This window comes from Hyalella azteca, unplaced genomic scaffold (assembly GCF_000764305.2).
Source record: "Hyalella azteca isolate HAZT.00-mixed unplaced genomic scaffold, Hazt_2.0.2 contig1382, whole genome shotgun sequence".
Taxonomy (NCBI): domain Eukaryota; kingdom Metazoa; phylum Arthropoda; class Malacostraca; order Amphipoda; family Hyalellidae; genus Hyalella; species Hyalella azteca.
Genome location: NW_025931701.1, coordinates 801696 through 810636, shown reverse-complemented (window position 1 = coordinate 810636; position 8941 = coordinate 801696).

Here is an 8941-nt window from a genome sequence, read left to right as displayed (position 1 = left end):
TACAGTGTTATTGACACTCTGTGGGTGTTGTTGTGGTGTTGAAACTCGGGAGGCTGTAGATGTGTAGTGTTACAGTGTTATTGGCACTCGGTAGGTGTTGTTGTGTAGTTGAAACTCGAGGTTGTTGCTGTGTAGGGTTGGTGTAGTTCTACTGTTCAGTGTTACTGTGTGACAATACTGTGTTCTTGAAATTAGGGATTGAAACTCTTAGTGTTGCTGCTGAGTCATTTTGCTAGGTGCGACAATGACTCTGAATAGTGACATACAACTAAATCCTTTGACTTATGAATGATTAATTAATGTTGAAATTTTCTACTAGAATATGGAGCACGCATCACATGCCACGTGCCTCCTAAACTCCCTCATAAAAGACCTGCTCATTATTGTGAGGCAGGCATCACATGCCACGTTCCTCCTAAACTCCCTCATAAAAGATCTGCTCATTAATCTGCCTCGTCGACGCCATTCCTTCGCAGGCAAAATTTATCGCAGTTGCGGAAGAGCGACGCAGCTTCAAGATGAGGGGAAAACTTCTTTTCCCTCACCAACGATGAGAGGGAAAGGCAGTATTTTCCTTTCTTTATAGGAATTTTTAAAACATGCAATCACTGCAAATCATGGGCAAGAATGTCGTACACGTCCTAGGATATGTTTTGTCATTCCACTATACCATGTTTCACACATTACTCGTTATCCATCCAGGTCCCACATGCTCTGAGCCGTGACACGTCCATTCGTCTCACAAGTCCCTTTATTCAGTCCGTCCACTCCTAAAATGGTCGCTCGACTCAAGTCCCTCTCATCCAACAGTCCTAATCGTCTCAATCGTTGTTTCCCTCAGAAGTCTCCACGTCTAGAACACTCGCATATCTTGAACATGTCCTCGTCTCAAACGTACACAAAATTTACCAGTCCCTTAGTCTAAGGGGTTATTTGTCACAAACATTCCTCGTCTCACCGATGGTCCCTCGTCTCACGTGATCCTCGTTATAAGTGCTCTGACATCTCACCCGTCCCATCGTCTCAGACTTTCCTCGTCCCAAGGACCCTTTGTCTCACTCCGAGCGGCAAAGCCCTCAATAATTAAGCGTTTGTTCATTCAAAGGCACAACAGTCCAACCGGAAAACGAGGGAAAGGGCTTGCTGAGGGCAGCTGAGCTACTTTCTTATGCAACGCAAAGGCGACTACACACTTCCCTCGTGTGACCCTCATCTGACCTCAAACAGACCCTCAGCCATCGTAAAACAGACCTTCAGCCCCCCTCAAACCGACCATCAGCCACCCTCAAGTCGACCCTCAAACCGACCCTCAGCCACCCTCAATCCGACCATCAGCTCCCTCAAGCCGACCCTCAAACCGACCCCTAGCCTCCCTCAAGCCGACCCTCAAACCAACCCTCAGCCACCCTCAATCCGACCCTCAGCTCCCATCAAGCTGACCCTCTAACCGACCCTCAGCCACCATCAATCCGACCCTCAGCTCCCCTCTAACAGACCTTCAGCCCCCCTCAAGCCGACCCTAAAGCCGACCCTCAGCCACCCTCTAACAGACCCTCAGCCCCCTCAAGCCGACCCTCAGGCCGACCCTCAAGCCGACCCTCAGCCACCCTCATTAAGGTTAAAGGCTCTTGTGGCCGCCTTCGTCGGTTGCCGTGTTTGGTTTGCTGGCAGCCTTAGTAAAGCGGCGGCCTTGTCAACTTTTGACCGCTGGAGTCTTGACACATCGCACAGAGTGGAGTCTTGGAGTGGTAAGAGTGGAGTCTTGGAGTGGTAAGAGTGGAGTCTTGAAGTGGCACTGAGACGAGTCTTGAAGTGGCACTGAGTGGAGTCTTGGAGTGGCACAGAGTGGATTTACACAGTCATGAAGGGTGCCTAATTATTCATTTGGTTGCCGCCTCAGCGCAGACACTCTCTGAATAATTGAAATGTAAAGTCTCTGATGACTGCATTTCTACTTGTTTGGCATTCGTTGGAGTCTACGTACGGCATGGCTTTATGCAGAGAACTTTCTAGGCTATAAAAAATTCCTCCATACATTTTAGCATGCTTTAGAATGTTGAATGGCATTTGGAATTTAGCCGAACTGTAAAGTTTCTCTTGTAAAAGCTCCATTTATAGAGTNTTCGTATACCCTCGCATTTAAATATTCATATCACTCGTATCTCCTCCCTCGTATCCCTTCCCTCGTATCCCCTCCCTCGTATCCCCTCCCTCATATCCCTTCCCTCATATCCCCTCCCTCGTATCCCCTCCCTCATATCCCCTCCCTCGTATCCCCTCCCTCGTATCCCCTCCCTCATATCCCCTCCCTCGTATCCCCTCCCTCACGCCTCACGAGGGACATACGAGGGCCTCACGCTCCACTTCCTCCCCTCACATTCAGGCCACGAGTTACGAGCCCTCGTATCTCCCTCAGTTTTTGCCCTCGGCGTCGCTGCGTTTTCTCAATGAGTTTTCTTGCACAGCCTGAGTTTCCACGCACATGGAGATCCTCTGTGAGTAAATTCACTGGCCGCGGGAGTGTGAAGAATGAGTTCGTGTTTAAATATTTGTGAAAATCAGGCCCCTATTCCCCATTATTTGAGAACATGTCCCTCATCCCCATTTTTTAGAACATGTCCCTCTTCCCCATTTTTAGGAACATGTCCCTCTTCCCCATTCTTTAAGAAAATTTCTCTCTTCCCCATTCTTTAAGAAGATGTCTCTCTTCCTCATTTTTTTAAGAACAGGTCCCTGTTCCCCATTCTTTGAGATTAGGTTACTGTTTTCCTATTTGTGAACGCGTCCTTGTTCTTACGTTCGTTCCCCGTTAACTCTTCAATTCCCTACCTACCGCAAAAGTCATGATTTTCAGATTCGTGTTCATCAAACTCATCATCGTAATGTTTCAGGTCTACATCTTGCCAAACTAAGTCATGTATTGAAATAATAAAAAGAAAAGGCTTCTTACTGTACAAGATAAGCGACATTAGATTAAATATTATAAATCATGACAAGCGCATGACGTGAACGAGCTGTCGCTCTGACCTCTCACCGCACGGTATTGACCATGACATTCATCGTATTCATTGTATTTGATATTATTTGAATACGATGAATTTGATATCAATACAATCAAATTCATTGTATTGATATTAACGATCTTCATATTCACTGTTTTCATATTAGAGATCATCAGATTCTATAGGCTTCATAGCGGAGTTCTTCAATATCTGTTATCTTCATATTCGAGATCATCAAATTTATTTTCTTCATTTTCGAGATCATAAAATTTATTGTCTTCATATTCGAATTCATCAAATTAATGGATTTTGTGTTCAGAGTCAGCAGTTAACCAATGATACAGTTACGGCCATCCAAATTTTGGTGAACAAAATGTCCATATAATGCAAACTAATCAGCAGACAACATTTGAGTCCAAGCAATACATTCAACTCATCACATTCATTAAGGATAACGTGATACATAACAACTTTCAATAGAGACAATTGAATCTAACCGTTCGAAGTTAGCAATATTCAATGTTCGGGATAATAAAAGGATAAGTTAAGATGCGTAAGTTTGTAATGCAATGTAAACAGACAATGATTCACGTCCAGTATAGTTGAGCAATGCGTGTTGCAATACAGTAACAATGTTGACAAGTAGAGCGCTACACGCTACGTATAGACTGTACATTCATCATCTACAACAAGTCGCTATGTCAACAAACTCAACATCGTAGAAACATCGTTGAACATATTTTTAAGCAACAGTTGAACGCATTAATCATTAAGAATAAGTGAAACTTCAAGCCTGACGTTTGAGTGAAGTTTATGTTCATTAATTCCTTATGAAAATCTAATATAAATGAATGGGTGCGTATGATGAATTTAAATTAATGATTTCTGAATGTGAACACCTTATCGCTCGTGTGATATACGAAAAGAAGATGTGAATCATGAATATATGGTACGTAATTCTAGAATATATTAATTTTGTTCATATTTACTTTGCAAATTAACATCCTACTCATGAGTTAACCCTAAATAAATAAAGCTCATTTGGGACTTGTTTTGATTTAAGATACTAACAATTATTCTCGTCATTTTTCATTTCCTAATAAATGCTTTCAATGCAAATTATTTGAAACGCATATTAGTTACTCACACAAGTCTGAAAATATGAAAACTAAATGATAATAATCAATAATTTAATTTACAAATAATTCAATTTACACTCATAGGTGAGTTAACAGTATCCAATAAACGAGAGCAAAATTTGCGATTTAAAGTGAATTGAAGGAAAGGTCACTGAGTTCAACTTAATGACATCGTAACAAATCTTAACAACTCTGAAATATGTCGCAGCTGCGGCTTCATTCAAACCACGAACACAGGAGACAAATTGACCAAATATTGACTACCAGCTGTCCTAGTATTGGCAGCCTATTGGCAGAGTATTAGCTGCTAGTTCAGCCAATATTGGATGGGAATTGGCATGTGTCAACCGAGTTATTTAGTCTAAGCATCAATTTGAGGTAGCGTTCTACGTGAGAGAAGGAAAAGTAACTTCAATAACTGTTTTTGTTATTGGAATCAAAAATTTGTTTGTTCAATTTTTTTTTTTATTTCTTTGCGCCTAATTTTAATGGAATCATGGAAGATATGGAGTGAAATTGTAATAAATGAAAAAATCCCAAATATTTTAATTAGGTTATATAATTTTTAAGGGCAGATCACAAGTCAATTGATATCAAAGGACGAATAATGCAAGCTTAGGTATATTATTATCATAATGGTATAATATTTTTCGATTGAATGTACTAGCTCTTCAAAAATTCGGTAACGTTTCCTAAACGGATTCGGTCACCTTATTTTTCATTCAAATTATTTGGGTTAAATTACTGGTTTTGGTAGGTTTGTTGGTTAGTTAATAAAATTCTGTTCACGGATGACGATTTCGATATTAAGCTTACGATAATATTACGATTTCTAACCAAACTTAACCGGGGACACATTTTTCAGTAATTAAATTACGCGGCAACGATACGAGTAAAGTGTAGGGTTGCATCAGCCGACAAGTGTTTGTGATGACATTGTTGTTGTTTCCATCATTAGACACAATCTTAAAGTTAATTTTGATTGCTGTAGAATAATTCAGGAATTAAAAATGAAAACTTCTTAGCGAAAAAAGCATTGTGACTGCAATCGCTGCGACAAAATTATAAAAAGTAGGTAAATTCGTCAAAGTTTTAGCGGCTCATATATACCGACCAATTTCAGTTACATAAATTTTTGAGTAACTCGTTGCGATTACTTATGTAATTGTAAGTAAGCCACATGCTTACCTTAATGGGATTACCGCAGCTTACCATGATTGCCTTTCCCAACATGGGAAGGGAACTTGAAATATTGCGATATTTTCCGGAATTTGCCGCTATTTTTATCTGAACGATCCACATTAAAGTAGATTGCTGCTACCCATTAGACTTAAGGTTTGAAATTTTGTTTAAAGGAGTAAAAAGTTAATATATTTACATTAATTTAAATGCGCCACCAAGCGTTGCTTGAAGCATTTAAAGTGATGGGCAGTTATGACATACGTACATCATTATCAGGTAATAATTACCTATGAGATTCATTGTTGAGTAAGTAGGACAAAAGTATGCAATTATTAGCCAATTATAACCTACGCAAGTCAGTATTAGGCAATAATGACCAATGTTAGTCGTTATTAGGCAATAATGACCAATGTTAGTCGTTATTAGGCAATAATGACCAATGTTAGTCGTTTTTAGACAATAATGATCAATGTTAGTCGATATTAGGCAATAATGACCAATGTTAGTCGTTATTAGGCAATAATGACCAATGTTAGTCGTTATTAGGCAATAATGATCAATGTTAGTCGTTATTAGGCAATAATGATCAATGATAGTCGTTATTAGGCAATAATGACCAATGTTAGTCGTTATTAGGCAATAATGACCAATGTTATAGTGGATATTAAGCAATAATGACCAATGTTAGTCGTTATTGGACAATACTGAGTGATTAGGCAATGAGTCGTTATTATGCAATAATCACCAATGTGAGTGATTATTAAGTATATTGGACCTACATGACTTTAATGCCTCCGAGCTCATGCCAAGTCTCTGGTGATTAATTTTAGTCCCAACATGTGCCAAATTTCTGCATATTCATGAGTTGCGGCGAATATCCGAAAATTATTTCGGTTGGAATTTACTGCGGATTCGATTAATTGCATTCAATAGTTGCTTTGCGTGTTCTTGGTGTTTTGTATTATGAATGAGGATGATTAAATCGCGTAGTCAAGACCTTGTCTAGACATGAGCAACTCTAGTTCTATAGTTAACTGAATTTACTAAGAAATTTAAAATATTATAAGTAATAGACATGTAACTTTCAGAAATTTTTCGTTCATGAAACAAGAAAGTAAATTTAAATTTTAAACGTTATTTCTCTACTTGAGCAATATAAAATTACGAACGTTGAGAATTAGTCTGCAATAAAATATCTATTCTACAGTTTTTCCCTCACTATGCATGTGGACCAAGTTGAACTCCTGATCTTAATTCTATTCGTATCTAAATTCAAACTGAACAGATCAATTATATTTTAAACGTAGAGTTATATTAGCAATATAAGGGTAATAATACTGGCGTTTGCACAGGAGATCAACTGACAGCCTTAACAGATAACACCACTGACGATAAATAACTGAGATGAAACACTTAATAGTTAATATTGTAAAAACTAGTCTACAATGAACTAGTCTATAATTGCTTCACAAGCGTCCAGTCAGTAAGCACCAACGTACTGTACAATAACAAGTTCACTGTCACAATGCTGCTCAAAAACAAAACACTAACAAAATAATCAAACATTGCCGTTACCACACGTAACCATTTTACAAATGCTGTAACGATCAGAAGCATTATCAAGATGGTTATACAATAAAGGCCTATGGTAACATTGCAGCGATAACAATATGCGACCCACACATAATTATTTAACGGTATCGATCTATGGTAGCAATGCAGTAACAACAAGAAGCTACATTACCAATGTTGCTACAATATCGAGCTGTTGTCTCATTGTAGCTAAAGTAAAATGATACAATAACAATGCTATTACCATCTTATCTTTTTGCCACTTTTGCTTTGTCAATAACGAGCTATTGTTGGAGCGATATTACAATAACAAGTTTTGACACAAAGAACAAACGCCACTACGTTCGTACAATTATTATGAGCTACTGACAAAAGGCTCATACAAACGAGGCTATCGTCACGACACTCATAATACCAGGAAGTCTTGTATACCACGCTCATATAATACCGAGCTATTGTCACAACGCTCTTGCAATTGTCAAAAGGCTCCTTAAATATAACCCCTAGCAGTATATCAACATTCTGTATGCGTTGTATTGCCCCATTGCACTGCAGCTCTGCTCGTAGCTCAGCGGACGCAGAATGGCACCATAACAACACTAAAGAATTAAGACATTCAGCTTCTGTTGCGAGCAATTAGAAGCTGCCGCGACGCAGAATTTAAGGCCGCCCCAGCTTCTGGTTGCAGGCATCCGAAGCTGCGATGGCTCTGAATTTTTTCGGGTAAAATCTCGCCATTGACTAGCTCTATTAACTATTTTCGTTTCACGACGGCCAGCATATTACAAGCTTTTTAAAAATAGTGATTGCTTATATTTTAATGCGCGTGCACTGGAGTGAAATTTGCGATTTGAGAAGCTGGCTCTCTACATGAAATCATATCTTTAAAGTTACCTAGTTGGCGAATCTATAAAAGTGCTAGGTAAACCAAACGTGTATGGTGAAAAGCCGAATCAAATAGTGTCAAAAAAGCTTCATTTACTAATTCAATGTTTAAATTCAATTTGGGACCATTTCAACCTACATCAATTGACTGAATAGATTAACACGTGAAAATGGCAGTTTTGAGCCACGAGCTATTTTAAACCAGTTAGATCAGGAATAGAATTTGTACTCTTTCATCATATTTTTTAACATATATGTAACGACACCAAAAGAGAATATGGCGGACATTTTTAACAAAAGGCAGTTGGGGAACACTCGCAGCGCAAAAAGTGAAGTAGAAAGAGTCAATCGAAGAAAGGAAACAAGAATTGATTATTTTTATGTTTCTTCCTAAACGATGATAAAGTGAAAAAAGTCAATTCAGTGAACAACAGAATTTAATTTTTCAGAAAATTTCTACTCCTACTAGTTTTGGACTTCCTTATTTTCACAATCATCGTATTCGTTTCCCACTACTTGAGCGTGTATTATAAATTACATTCATTACAAACGTTAGCAGCAGCATAACTCTATGATTACTTCCTAGTAACTATAAAGCTTAAAAGTTTACAAATTGATTTAAAATTTTAAAACTGGGAGAATTAAGAGTTGTTTCAATAATGACTTGGACGTACGACGGATAATCTGATCAGATTTATGGTTATGAATTTTAAGAACATGTCTTCATAGTCTGCAAAGTTATGAGCCAAATTCGAAATTTTAAACAGTTTAACGTTAAAGGTAAAAGAAAATGATTCCTCAGTTTCAACGTAGTAAACTCAAAGCCCAACTTCCAACGTTTTGAACCGAAAGTAAAATATAAAACGTGTCACAGTCATGAACCCTGAAATGCGCGAACCTCCCAATGAATTTTTATCCATATAGTGTAAAAATTTCAACATACAAGACGGATTTTATCTGATTGAATTATGATAGTAAAAGATTATTGACCTATGAAGCTTAACGCTCAGTAAAGAAGAGCTAGTAATCTGTGTCACAGCTGAACGCGTCTAACGCCTTCTCTGATTACCTCTCTTCATAACATCTTTCGTTACTGCTGTAATTGGGTAATCAATGGCGGTAATTAAGAATACCACGACCCAAATCCTATTTAACTATTTT